The 15020-nt window shown below is 40.4% G+C and overlaps 1 long non-coding RNA gene and 1 pseudogene across 3 annotated transcripts in view; both read right to left on the reverse strand.

Moving 5' to 3' along the window:
- Positions 1 to 2913: 2913 nt before the first annotated feature.
- The window catches only part of LOC136749050 (putative nuclease HARBI1), a 470787-nt pseudogene continuing 458680 nt past the window's right edge, over positions 2914 to 15020 (reverse strand).
- Positions 5467 to 15020, reverse strand: part of LOC136750437 (uncharacterized) — a 33109-nt gene continuing 23555 nt past the window's right edge. Inside the window, exons 2-4 of one of the 3 annotated variants that reach the window (XR_010816869.1) lie at positions 11835 to 11983; positions 11242 to 11461; positions 5467 to 7896 (exon numbers count right to left, since the gene is read on the reverse strand). This is a non-coding gene — a long non-coding RNA (uncharacterized LOC136750437). Of the gene's footprint in view, positions 7897 to 10246; positions 10722 to 11241; positions 11462 to 11834; positions 11984 to 15020 lie in introns of those variants that run through there. The other 2 variants (XR_010816868.1, XR_010816867.1) reach the window with 2 other exon arrangements.

A 15020-nucleotide genomic window follows, 5' to 3' on the forward strand; every position in this document is an offset into this window, starting at 1 on the left:
ATCGTTTCTCATCGGAGGGAATTCAGTACCTTTGCCGGCTTCTACGGCCAGACGTCTCCAATGCCACTCGCCGGAGTAATGCCATCACTGTTGAACAGACAGTGTGCCTTGCTTTGCGATATTTTGCCATCGGACACTTCATGTATTCTATTGGTGATGCTGAACATCTGAGCAAGAATACTGTGCCGTGCAGTTCGCAAAGTGGCACTTGCTCTCACTAAACTGCTGGATACATTTGTTGTGTTCCCTGGCCATTTAAGCATGCTAAAGATCAAATAGGCTTTTTATGCGATCGCGGGTAATTCGTAATTTTGAAGCACTTGATCTATTTTTAATATGCATAGGCTGGGACTATATACAGAACACATTTCATTTCCATAGGAATCCCGAGGGTGATTGGTGTGTAGCGTAAGGTACAGTTATAAATTTCAGTTAAGACAGTGTTAAAACTATCCTTAAACAACGCAGACGAAGTTTCATCAGGAACTTCCAATCTAGTTAATAATAATAATAATAATAATAATAATAATAATAATAATAATAATATATTTTTTTTTTCTGACCGATTTGTAAACGCATCTCCTCCTACAGATTATTCCTTACCAAACTATGATCCTTGCTTACTCCTTACGGGCGGCAGATACGACGATGGTCACTATAGAACATGTACAGTAAAACCATATGGGCTGTATCCATGCATGACCTTGAACTTGATTCACGTCAAATGCAATATTTTTAAACTTTTTGCTCTATAACTCCTCACAGAGATGAAATAGACCTTTGGTATGTATTGAACACATATAGGAAACGATGGATGGGATTTCAAAATATGCCCTTGAGTTTGACCTTTGACCTTTCCTTCAAGGTCAAATTCACTATGAGGATTAAAAAACTGTGTTTTGTCCTACATGCAAGGCTCAAAACTGATATCTGACTTCAGATTTGTAATGAACATCATATGTTTACTTCTTAAATAGTTCAAGCACCTTCATTTTGACCTCTGACCTCCCCTTAGTGGTCAATCAATGCCTAAAACTGCTTATATTGAGCTAAATATTGTAGATAGGCTAATGATTGATATAGAACTCAGATAGGAATTCATATGTGGTCTACTTGAAAATGTCCTCCATTGTGACCTTTGACCTGTCAAACTGAGAACAGGCTCATAACTGCTTACAGATTGCTGTTATGCTCATACTTATTATGGAACACATATAGGAAACCATGTATCTTATTGTTAGGTAAAATGAAATGCTCTATTATTAATCCTTCAACAGAAGAGCAATAAAGCTGATTTCAAGCTACAATTCTTTCAAACATATTTAACATGTTGAACTGCTTAAATTCATCAGATACTCCTCTAAATGGTCTTAAAACGGCAGTTATTATTATTCTCGTTTCTGACCGATTTGTAAACGTATCTCCTCCTACAGTTTTCAACTATTCCTTACCAAACTATGATCATTGCTTTGCACAACGTCCCGAATGATATGCTATTACTTTTGGTGTAGGTCTGTGGTCTACCTTCAGACCTACATGCCACTTTTTGTGAAAGTGAAAGTAGTTTTTCAACGCGGATAATAATAAGCAGAAAAATAATAATGAAACCGAGCAGTAACAAGATCTGCGTTTTTCAACGCAGATAATAATAAAGAAACAGAATAATAACAATATCAGCGTTTTTCAAGACAGATAATAATAAGAAAAATAATAAAGAAACCGAGCAATAACAAGATCTGCGTTTTTCAACGCAGATAATAATAATAATAATAATAATAATAATAATAATAATAATAATAATAATAATAAAGAAACCGAGAGATAACAATGTCTGTGTTTTACAACCATGGCAACAGGAGAAAAAAGGGCTCGAACATCCTACTTCTTCCCAGTGGAGATTAATTGACATTAATGACAGCGTATGCAGAATATGAGTATATATTTAAGAAAAAAAGCAATACAGTAGCAGCAGCAAAAGAACGTGAGCTGTCATGGCAGAAAATTGCCGACCGAGTCAATGCGTGAGTATTAATTGAAAAAAATAAACGTTTTATCTCGAGTGTTCCACTTATTCAACATTGATATAATATATATATATATATATATATATATATATATATATATATATATATATATATGTGTGTGTGTGTGTGTGTGTGTGTGTGTGTGTGTGTGTGTGCACGCGCATGTTTAATATTTATGCAGGTGCAACCCAACAGGCACAAAATGTACTTGGCAGCAACTGAAGATGAAATATACAAATATACTTCAAACAGGTAAGGTATAATTTCATTACAAGCAATTGTGATGTTGTTTAGGCTATCCTACCTAATTAAACAGCACTCAGTGGCTACATTCAACATGTGATATATTTAAGTAAAAAAAACATTTTTCAGCCATCCCAACACTGCCAGTACTTAATATTGTCTATTTGAAAGTAACACCTAAATGCTTTTATACAGACAAGTCTCCAAATCTGTGCTTACTGGACATGTTCAAATTTGACCTCCATTATAGCCAATAGAAAAAAGGCTAAGGGACGAAAATCAGGTGGGAGTGCACCACCACCACTCACAGAGGCTGAAGAGATGGCCCTCAGTCAAAACAGTGTGCGACCTATTGCTGAAGGCATATCTGGAGGAAGCTCATCTGACCCAACCACCCCCCAGGACACAAGGGCCTACATAAGAGGTAAGTTATTGAAATTAATGATTAACATTGATTTTTGAACTTGGAGTAGTCTCTTAATTTTTTTCAGAGCTGTATGTACATTCATCCTTTTGCCAGTGTTAGCTCAGTGATGCCCACCCATCCATCTTAGACACAACTTGGCACAGTGATTTTCTTGTAGCGGTACAATTCTTTGTAAGTGACTGCTGTTACTTTTTTAGATTCTTAGTTGTCCTTCAGACATCATAATCTATTTTCATGTATCACGGGAGGTGATATTGTGTCTCTGACTGCTCTTCCATCTCGTGCATCAGTGGGGTGGTCAGGATCGTTATCAGGAACGTTCACTGGTTCAGTAGGACATTGCTCTCCTCTAATTGTGGCAATGTTGTGCAGAATCACACATGCCCTTTCTGGGCTGACCCTGAGCCTACGAAGGCACTAGAACCGGGCCTTGAGCATTCCAATGGTCATCTCTACCCTGGCTCGTGTCCTGCAGTGAGCCAAGTTATAACGTTGCTGCAGGCTGGACTCAGGATCAGGGTAAGGTGTCAGCAAATAGGGCTGGCAGGGGTACCCTCTGTCACTGAGCAGGTAACCATCAAACGCTCCTATGATAATATGAGGATAAAGTTAAAATTTTCAGTTGCAATAGGAGGAAACAAAATATTGATTATAATAGGATATAGCTATATATATAAACTCACCACGGGCAAATCTAGCCCTCAGTGTACACTCACAAAATATTTGCGAGTCATGCACAGACCCAGGCCACTTTACTTCCACGTTGCTGATGATGTGGGCTGCATCACATATGATCTTCACAGTGCAGAGAACAGTAATTAGCTGCAGTAGTTGTATTGTGAAATATCTTTCATCTGGAATGCTAAAGGCTACTATTTAGGCCTACCTGCACATAAATGCTGTGGAAAGACTTCTTATTCACATAATCTCCTTCATTTACTGAAGGAGCTGTGATAGGAATATGAGTGGCATCTATGCAGCCAATCACACCTGGTGTAGCGTAAGGTACACTTATACATTTCAGTTAAAGAAGTGAATTTAAATATCACCTTATCAAGAATCCTAGAATCTTGTAGAACTCAATTTCTGCAATAATTGGACGCAGACACCAATTCCAAAGATATAAATTCTCAAATTTATTAAAAACAAAGATAAAATGTAGCACCACACTAGTTATACAAAATGGGAAAAAATAATTAAAATTCACTCAAGATCAACAAATCAAAGACAAATCACTTCCGTGACCAAATCAAAGACTATGGAATCGCATATGATAACACACAAATCGTTAATAAAAAGGTTATAAACACATTGACTACAATACTGGTTAGTAAGATGAAGGTGAGTCTCTCATTAGTATTGTTAGTTGGACATTAAATAACTAATACAGGTTAGTATTTATGTCAAATAAATTCTTGTTATATACAGTGAGGGAAAAAAGTATTTGATCCCCTGCTGATTTTGTTTGTTTGCCCACTGACAAAGAAATGATCAGTCTATAATTTTAATGGTAGGTGTATTTTAACAGTGAGAGACAGAATAACAACAAAAAAATCCAGAAAAACGCATTTCAAAAAAGTTATACATTGATTTGCATGTTAATGACGGAAATAAGTATTTGATCCCCTATCAATCAGCAAGATTTCTGGCTCCCAGGTGTCTTTTATACAGGTAAAGATTGTAGACCTACACAAGGCTGGAATGGGCTACAAGACCATCGCCAAGCAGCTTGGTGAGAAGGTGACAACAGTTGGTGTGATTATTCGCAAGGAAGAAACACAAAATAACTGTCAGTCTCCCTCGGTCTGGGGTTCCATGCAAGATCTCACCTCGTGGAGTTTCAATGATCATGAGAATGGTGAGGAATCAGCCCAGAACTACACGGGAGGATCTTGTTAATGATCTCAAGGCAGCTGGGACCATAGTCACCAAGAAAACAATTGGTAACACACTAAACCGTGAAGGACTGAAATCCTGCAGCGCCCGCAAGGTCCCCCTGCTCAAGAAAGCACATGTGTTTGCCAATGAACATCTGAATGATTCAGAGGAGAACTGGGTGAAAGTGTTGTGGTCAGATGAGACCAAAATCGAGCTCTTTGGCATCAACTCAACTCGCCATGTTTGGAGGAGGAGGAATGACCCCAAGAACACCATCCCCACCGTCAAACATGGAGGTGGAAACATTATGCTTTGGGGGTGTTTTTCTGCTAAGGGGACAGGACAACTGCACCGCATCAAAGGGACGATGGATGGGGCCATGTACCATCAAATCTTGGGTGAGAACCTCCTTCCCTCAGCCAGGGCATTGAAAATGGGTCGTGGATGGGTATTCCAGCATGACAATGACCCAAAACACACAGCCAAGGCAACAAAGGAGTGGCTCAAGAAGAAGCACATTAAGGTCCTGGAGTGGCCTAGCCAGTCTCCAGACCTTAATCCCATAGAAAATCTGTGGAGGGAGCTGAAGGTTCGAGTTGCCAAATGTCAGCCTCGAAACCTTAATGACTTGGAGAGGATCTGCAAAGAGGAGTGGGACAAAATCCCTCCTGAGATGTGTGCAAACCTGGTGGCCAACTACAAGAAACGTCTGACCTCTGTGATTGCCAATAAGGGTTTTGCCACCAAGTACTAAGTCGAAGGGGTCAAATACTTATTTCCCTCATTAACATGCAAATCAATTTATAACTTTTTTGAAATGCGTTTTTCTGGATTTTTTTGTTGTTATTCTGTCTCTCACTGTTAAAATACACCTACCATTAAATAATATAGACTGATCATTTCTTTGTCAGTGGGCAAACAAACAAAATCAGCAGGGGATCAAATACTTTTTCCCCTCACTGTATATCAGTCTCATTTACATTTGGGTGCCGAGAAAGATTCTATAATTTCTTGTTACAACAGTTCTCCCTAATTGATTACTGTTCAATGATTAAGGATAGGCAGGGCCACCTATAATCTAGTGTCTATTAATGTGTGTCAATTTCAGACTAAACTGTTAAACAGGAATGAGAAGATATTTCTCGGCGTTGACAGATTTTATTTCTAAAATTGTCAAACAAAACAGTTTAATGCAACACTCATTTATATTTAAGAAAATACTAAATGATATTACACATTCTAAAGTTTATGACTATGATAATTGATTTCTCAAATGTCATGAATAATAAACTCCAAACTGTTAAACTTATCTGAACGCCGTCACAGAGAGGCCTCTCTGTCTTCGGGCTCAAATAAAAACACACAGCACGAGGTCCGTGTGGTTTAGAACAAAGGCAGTCCGGTTCGGCTTTGTCCAATAACTTCCACTCAGTCGATGCACGTAGAGTCTTTTCCAAACAGATTTTCCACTGGTTTGAAGGCTCCAAGGTTGTGCACAAAATCTTCTTTGCAAGCAGGGTTTACACCATAGTTACTTGAAGACAACGTTTTTGAGGAAAGCAGGGCCCTGTTCGTTTCCAAGTGTCAAGTTTCTTAAGACTCAATAGCTATTTAAATGACTGAACACTTTCGTATTGCAGTCGAGTCAATTGTCCAGCTGTAAAACTCCACTGATCAGATGGGTACAGGTGGCATGCGCAGTTTCTAAAGTTCTTTAACTGAATAAAGTCCTTTAAAAGAATTCTTCGTATGGCTCAATCTCCTTCTCCCAGTTAAACTCTTCTGTTGGCGGCAAAGACTTAGTTGGTTTCTGGTTTCGGTTCTGGCAACAGAGCTACGGGTTGAGCTGTGGCAGCGAGTTACTGGTTCAGGTGAGAGAGAGAGAGGGAGAGATGCTGTGTGCTACCCTTTATACGCTTGTCAGATCAATAGATGATTGGTTCTTGAGATTGTGAGATTGGATTTCGGTTTCAGCTCCCAGTGTCCTATTGGAGGGGGCTTGATTTATGACTGATGTCAATCCATGCCATCTTTTGGAAATGCCGGATGGCCAGGGTTCGTAGCTCTGTGTCGGGATTTCGGCTCTCATCCACTTCAAAGTGTTTTATTACCTACAGGCCCTACTCCCCAGACATTTTACAGCAGGGATTCCAAGCCATTTGGCCCATTCTCGGTGCCATCCTCCCAAGACTGCCACTTTGATATAGAACAGTTCGTGTGCCGATGAGCTCAGGAAATCTGATAACTTTGGGGGAGAGATCTTAAGAACATAAGAACATAAGAAAGTTTACAAACAAGAGGAGGCCATTCGACCCATCGTGCTCGTTTGGTGTTCATTAATATCTAAGTGATCCAAGGATCCTATCCAGTCTATTTTTAAATGTTTCCAAACTTTCAGCTTCTACCACATCGCTGGGTAGTTTATTCCAGATTGTGACTACTCTCTGTGTAAAGAAGTGTCTCCTGTTTTCCGTTTTGAATGCCTTGAAGCCCAAGTCGTCTTTATATCAGAGCTTCAGCTTAGAGCTAAAATGCTCTATCAAAATACACCCGTCCCTACCTTAACGCTACATATTATACATATTGTTTCTTTATGTATTTAATTATTCACCTATCACTTGGTTTGCTTTGTTTCATCACTTAATCACTTAATTGCTTTATTGCTTTATTATTTGCACGTGTGTTTTTAACCATTGCTTTACACAGCCAATCACTTGCCCTCCTTTATCCGCAGGTGGATAAAGGCTGGCTGGCCCAGCAGAGAGGGAGGCAGACCAGAGCAGACAAAGAGATGAGAGCACAGAATGGAACAGCGAGACCAGAAATGTGCAGCGGCGGCTCTCTCTGGGCAGTAGATGGGGCTGGGCAACACATGAGGTGAGGGTAGAGAGGAGAGGTGACAGAAGGGGGAGAGTGACCAGGTGCCCCGCCCGGGGGCTGAGTGGATGGAAGACGGGATAGCAAAGGTGGGTGTCTGCCTTGACCGTCTGTGTGGAAGCTTGTGGCAGCGCGGGCGGAAGATGGGCAGCCCCAGGGCTCCTGAATCACTGACCATCTGCTTGGGTGCCTCGGACGGGTGGAGAATGGCTGATGAGGACGGTGAACACGTGGTCAGAAGACGGCAATCCCTGACGCGTAGTGGAAGAAGCCATTGGACTGGAGTATAAGGGGAGAGCCACTGCCACCAGTGCCTCGGGTAGTTTCTCCCTGCTGCCTCCCCTGAGGATTGCGAGTTTTGCACATTTTGTTCCTGCCCCTTAGATCGTGGCGCCAGGCGGAGGCACTTGCCTGTAGTAGTGAGAGAGCCGTCTGGTTGGGTGATATCTGGACGAGATAAAAAACGAGGTAAAGAGGTAATTGGCTTGTGAAGAGGAAATCCCACAGAGTCCCGATATCACGCTTAACTAATGGTTGTAGTTCGTGGTGTTGCTGTCTGTAGGGACAAGCCCAGGGGCATGTGCACTTGTCATTTTATCGATGACTGAGGGGATTGTTTTAGCTTATTTTAGGGGTTTTAATTAGGATTGTTTTATTTTCTATTTGTTTAGTTTAGGGTAGGGGTTTTATAGTTATGGCCCAGGCCAGTAAGGTGTTTTAAACCAGTTTTTGTATTGGTAAGGATCCCTCTATTGTATTGTTTGTCATTTTATGGATCTGCCTCTTTGTAATAAACTATGCATTGATTGAACCTTGTGTCCTGTTGGTGTGCCGAGATCCAACGTCCTGTGTGGGGAGGATGCGGAACGAATTATAATAATAATATAATAAAACAGAGTGACGTAGTCATTTTAATTTTATGCCAACACACCCGTGGCATGGGACATTAGCGGTGTGTTTTTGGTCATTCTCCTGTTGGAGGACCCATGACCTGCAACTGAGACAGCGTTCTGACACTGGGCAGTACGTTTCACTCCAGAATGCCTTGATAGTCTTGGTTTCATTGTGCCCTGCACAGATTCAAGGCACACTGTGCCAGGTGCAGCAAAGCAGCCCCAAAACAAGTTATCCTTGGTTCTTTTTCTGCCATTCGCACTATCCTTCTGTTCAATCTGGGGTTTACTTTCCTCTTGCGGCCGTACCCAGGGAGGTTTGCTACAGTTCCATGGACCTTGAACTTCTTAATATTTGCAACTGTTGTCACAGGAACATCAGGAGATGGTCTTGTAGCCTTTGCCTTTATCTTTATCTTTACCATGCTTGTCTATTTTCTTTCTGATCTCCTCAGACAACTCTCTCCATTGCTTTCTCTGGTTCAGTGTGGTGCCATTTGGTATCATTGTGTGCACAGTGACTACTTTCCTCCATTTAAATAGGCTGAATGACTGATTACAAGATTGGAGACGTGTGATACTAATTAAAGAAACTAATTAGTTTGGAATATCACTATAATCCAATTATTTATTATCTTTTCTAAGGGGTCCCAACAAATGTGTCCAGGCCATTTTAGAATATCTTTGCAGAATGAGCAATAATGCATCTCTTTTCACAGCTTCTTTGCTTTATTCTGTGACATACCAAAGGCATGCAAGTATAAGTGATGCAATAGCTTTTAATTTCATAACTTTTCAGGAGGGATGAAGCATTATTTTACTGAGCTGAGGGTACCAACAAATTTGAGCATGTGTGTACACTCACCTAAAGGATTATTAGGAACACCTGTTCAATTTCTCATGAATGCAATTATCTAACCAACCAATCACATGGCAGTTGCTTCAATGCATTTAGGGGTGTGGTCCTGGTCAAGACAATCTCCTGAACTCCAAACTGAATGTCTGAATGGGAAAGAAAGGTGATTTAAGCAATTTTGAGCGTGGCATGGTTGTTGGTGCCAGACGGGCCGGTCTGAGTATTTCACAATCTGCTCAGTTACTGGGATTTTCATGCACAACCATTTCTAGGGTTTACAAAGAATGGTGTGAAAAGGGAAAAACATCCAGTATGCGGCAGTCCTGTGGGCGAAAATGCCTTGTTGATGCTAGAGGTCAGAGGAGAATGGGCCGACTGATTCAAGCTGATATAAGAGCAACTTTGACTGAAATAACCACTCGTTACAACCGAGGTATGCAGCAAAGCATTTGTGAAGCCACAACACGTACAACCTTGAGGCGGATGAGCTACAACAGCAGAAGACCCCACCGGGTACCACTCATGTCCACTACAAATAGGAAAAAGAGGCTACAATTTGCACAAGCTCACCAAAATTAGACAGTTGAAGACTGGAAAAATGTTGCCTGGTCTGATGAGTCTCGATTTCTGTTGAGACATTCAGATGGTAGAGTCAGAATTTGGCGTAAACAGAATGAGAACATGGATCCATCATGCCTTGTTACCACTGTGCAGGCTGCTGGTGGTGGTGTAATGGTGTGGGGGATGTTTTCTTGGCACAGTTTAGGCCCCTTAGTGCCAATTGGGCATCGTTTAAATGCCACGGCCTACCTGAGCATTGTTTCTGACCATGTCCATCCCTTTATGACCACCATGTACCCATCCTCTGATGGCTACTTCCAGCAGGATAATGCACCATGTCACAAAGGTCGAATCATTTCAAATTGGTTTCTTGAACATGACAATGAGTTCACTGTACTAAACTGGCCCCCACAGTCACCAGATCTCAACCCAATAGAGCATCTTTGGGATGTGGTGGAACGGGAGCTTCGTGCCCTGGATGTGCATCCCACAAATCTCCATCAACTGCAAGATGCTATCCTATCAATATGGGCCAACATTTCTAAAGAATGCTTTCAGCACCTTGTTGAATCAATGCCACGTAGAATTAAGGCAGTTCTGAAGGCGAAAGGGGGTCAAACACAGTATTAGTATGTTGTTCCTAATAATCCTTTAGGTGAGTGTATATAGATACATAGATAGACACCTAGACAGATTATAAATGGATACAAAATAATAGTCAACTGTAATATCATACATACCACAACCCCTCTCACATATTTTCACAATAATTAAATCCCTTATATCCAGTCAATGTACATAACGGTATTATAAATCTAAATTATGCATGTTTATTTGTTTTTTGATTCACAACGATGCATCAGCTTCTCCTCATTGCTTAATTTCTGCCTAATAGCCCTCTTCACCTTGGCTTCTGGGCAACACATCTTCTTTGTGACATATGCTAAAAATATATTGAATGTCTGAAATAGAGAACAGTGGTAAAAGTAAGACAATACTCTCTCTTTCTGATTTTACTTAGAAATTATATATACATATATAACCAATCGGTTAGAAGCAATTGGGACAAACTTGGTCTGCATCAAGCAAATAAGCACAGTTGTAATATTGGTTGGGCAAAGGTTGCCCCAATTGTTTCTTCAAACTTGTCTGTTTTAATTTCAAACATTTATTTTAAAACTTCTATATTGCAGTGTCCTCTTGTTCTGTTTCCAATATGTTTTCGTATGGGCTCAAATGTATTTTTTCAGAACTACATATTCCATCATCCTCCTGCATGTGAGTCCATACGAAGACCTCTTGCAAGTTTTTCCATTAATGACAGGGTGATGAATATGATGAAGTTAAAGAAAGTTTAACGTGATTTATGCAATAAGTATGGTAATTGTTTAGTGTATTTGACAACAAGGTGTATGTATTGGGGGGTGGGGGTAAGGGAATAAACAAAATAGATACTTATTAGAAGTATGATCTGAAACTCACAAATAATGGCATTAACGACCTCTTCATTGAGTTTTTCTTTCTGGGGTTTGTTGTCTTTGGTGGCATGGCTGGATGCTCCTGTTAGTGAACAGCTTGCCAGAACCTCCCGGGGAACCAGAGATGTGAGCAAGTCTGCCACAAGCTTATTGGTTGTTTTGTGGCAGCATCTTTGTAATTTTGCGTTTTGTGTAGTAATGCCAGGTGAAAGTTGTGTAATTTCCTGAAACAATATATACATTTGCAGAAATATGAGAAATAATGTATTATAAAATATTAGCAACATCCAGATATTTCATATACTATTGTTGCTGTTATTGTTCTTATAATATTTTAAAGTGCGTACAGTATGTAACAATATTATGTTCTTCACACTGAAATGCATTTCTGTTATTTGGGTAACATAATATAAACATGTAACCAAAGGTTAAACATTATTATTATTTATTGGCAGACGCCCTTATCCAGGGCACATTAACTAGAGAACACATTGTGATATAATTTAAGTAGAAAACACAATTAAAAGAAAAATCAAGCAGAATAGAAACACTCTTGAATGGTACAGTGGGGTATTATTATTTATGATGCATGCTTACCATTTCTTGAGGCTGCCTGCCCTCCCTCGAAGCAAAACTTAAACAGGGTGGTTCAAGTGTTTGTGGCTTTTGAAGGGTTTTCTGCACACGACTTGTTCCCACAGTTTCTTCTTGTAATTGTTTAATTTCACGCAACAGATGAGGAATACCTATTCATAAAGATAAATAAACCAACATAGGTATTTTCATAGAAAATTCAGATTTGACAGGTTTTCACTTTCTTCTTTCTCACTTAGTTTTGCAATAGCTATAATTTGACAATCATGGTATTGTATCACTAGATATAACAACCCCCACACACACACACACACACACATAGTAATAAATACATATTTCAACAATAATTGTACAATAATGTACAATCCGGCTTCCGCACAGCTCACTCCACTGAAATGGCTCTCCTGGCTGTCACTGACTCCCTCAGCCGCACTCGGGCAGTCTCCCTCTCCTCAGTCCTCATCCTCCTTGACCTCTCTGCAGCATTTGACACCGTCGATCACTCCATCCTCCTCTCCTGCCTCGCTGACCTTGGGACCTCTGGGACTGCTCTCACCTGGTTCTCCTCCTACCTCAGCGACCGGTCCTACCAAGTGACATGGCGAGGCTCCTCATCCACCCCCCAACCTCTCCTCACAGGTGTTCCCCAAGGCTGCATCCTGGGCCCGCTCCTGTTCTCTCTCTACACTCGCTCCCTGGGCCCCCTCATCGCTTCCCATGGCTTCTCCTACCACTTCTATGCAGATGATGCCCAGATCTTCCTGTCTTTTCCCTCTTCTGACCCTCTCATCCCCTCTCGCATCTCTTCCTGTTTGTCTGCTATCTCTGCCTGGATGCACTCGCACCACCTCAAGCTCAACCTCTCCAAATCGCATCTCCTCTTTTTTCCTCCCTTCCTCACCTTCTGCTGATCTCTCCATCTCTATTTCCTTGGAATCTACGACACTCTCTCCTTCTTCTTCCGCAAAGAACCTAGGAGTCACCCTCAATCCTGCGCTCTCCTACACTCAACACATCACCACACTGACACGTAGCTGCAGATTCTTCCTGAGCAATGTACGCCAAATCCGACCATTCCTCACCAACTACTCAACTCAACTCGTCCAGTCACTGGTCCTCTGTCGCCTGGATTACTCCAACTCCCTCCTCTCCGGCCTGCCTGTAACTACTACCCACCCGCTCCAGCTGATCCAGAACTCTGTGGCTCGTCTGGTATTCTCTCTTCCCCGATTTGCACACGCTACTCCACTGCTCCACTCCCTCCCAATACCGGCACGCATTCAGTTCAAGTCATTGTCCCTCACATACCGCTGTCTCGACTACACTGCACCAAGTTAACTTCAGACCCTCGTATCTCCATACCTCCCCTCCAGACTGCTGCGGTCTTCCAGTGCCAGAAGACTAACTCTGCCTTGTCTACACTCTCCTTCCTCCAGAGCCCGCTCCTTCTCATCCTTGGCCCCTAAGTGGTCCTTGACCTCCTTCCGGCGTTTACTCAAAACACATCTTTTCAGACAGTACTTCTAATTTAGTGCTTTCCTCTCCTGTAAGATAGCACTTTACGACGTTTTAACATACTACTTGCCTTGCATTAGTAGTACTTACAGGATGTAAGACCCCATATATTGTATACACTTGTGTAAATTGGAATTTGTAAAATGTATTATGCTTTGAACTGCACTTTATTTTTGTACTTTGTATTGCACTTATATTTTGTAATTCGCCCTGGATAAGGGTGTCTGCTAAGAAATAAATAAATAAATAAATAATAATAATAATAATAATAATAATAATAATAATAATAATAATAATAATAATAATTTGAGGGTAACTACATCCAAATTGGGTGAACAGTGTAGGAATTACACCCATTTTTATATGTGGTCCCCCCCAGTTTTACGGGCTCAAAAGTATTTGGACAAACTAACATAATCATGAATTAAATTGTGAGTTTCAATACTTAGTTGCAAATCCTTTGCAGTTAATGACTGCCTGAGGTCTGAAACCCATAGACTTCACCAGATGCTGGGTTTCTTCCCTGGTAATGCTCTGCCAAGCCTGTGCTGCAGCTGTCTTTAGTTCCTGCTTCCTACACTGGTCACCCAATTTGGATGTAAATACCCTCAAATTAAAGATGTAAGGCTACACTTAAAGCACATCTTGATTGTTTCCTTTCAAATCTATTGTGGTGGTGTACAGAGTCAAATGATGAAAATTATGTCCTTGTCCAAATATTTATGGACCAAACTGTATATGTATGTATGTGTGTGTGTGTGTGTGTATATATATATATATATATATATATATATATATATATATATATATATATATATATATATATATATATAATCACAATCAGCCTATATCAATACACTGTTGGAAGGCCCTAACAAGCTTCTTTTCCATGTCATGCCTGCAAAGCTTATATATAAGGTATAATTACATCTTCTTGGGTAAAATACCATATTTATATCACAAGCAGGCCTCTGGCACTTCAGCATGGTTCAGGTTAATAATTGTGCCTACTCTACTTTTCTCTTATCTAACATGATACTATGCACAAATTACTGTGAGTACGCACTATTTCTTGAATTTTACAATTACTATTTAATTTATTTGCATTACTCATTGGTTTCCGCTCTGTTCTGCATTTTGTTACACCACGTTATTAGATAACATATGTACATGGGCCATTGTTTGTGAAATTTGAAATTAAGTATTTGTCATCTTGAATCTATCTATAGCTGCTCAAAAACCTTCTAGTATTTTGATATATCAATACAATCGGGGAGGACAGAAACATCTGAAATTATCACGCTGTCATCTCAGTTGACAGAATGATCCAATCCGTGTTTTAACACATGCCACCTGATGCATGACTGTCAGTATCAAGAAGCAGGAAGGGCGCATTGAAAACAGATCGCTGTGCTGTTTCGAAATAATCTCTGCATCAGCCAGTATTCAGTTTTGACTGACGACAAATATATTAAAAAATAAAATAAAAAATACACCAACAACAATGCTACCATAATACACTTATACTGTGTGGATTGTTTTGGCATTTTAAACATTGTGTTTGTTTAAGCGATTTCAGCGGAAAAGCCGTGGTTCGGTCTGTATTACCGGGACTATATATGCATTCATTTAATTTTAGTATACGAAAGGAACACTGAGTAAAAATGACTACTC

The sequence above is a fragment of the Amia ocellicauda genome, chromosome 5 (genome assembly GCF_036373705.1).
Source record: "Amia ocellicauda isolate fAmiCal2 chromosome 5, fAmiCal2.hap1, whole genome shotgun sequence".
In the NCBI taxonomy this organism is placed as follows: Eukaryota; Metazoa; Chordata; class Actinopteri; order Amiiformes; family Amiidae; genus Amia; species Amia ocellicauda.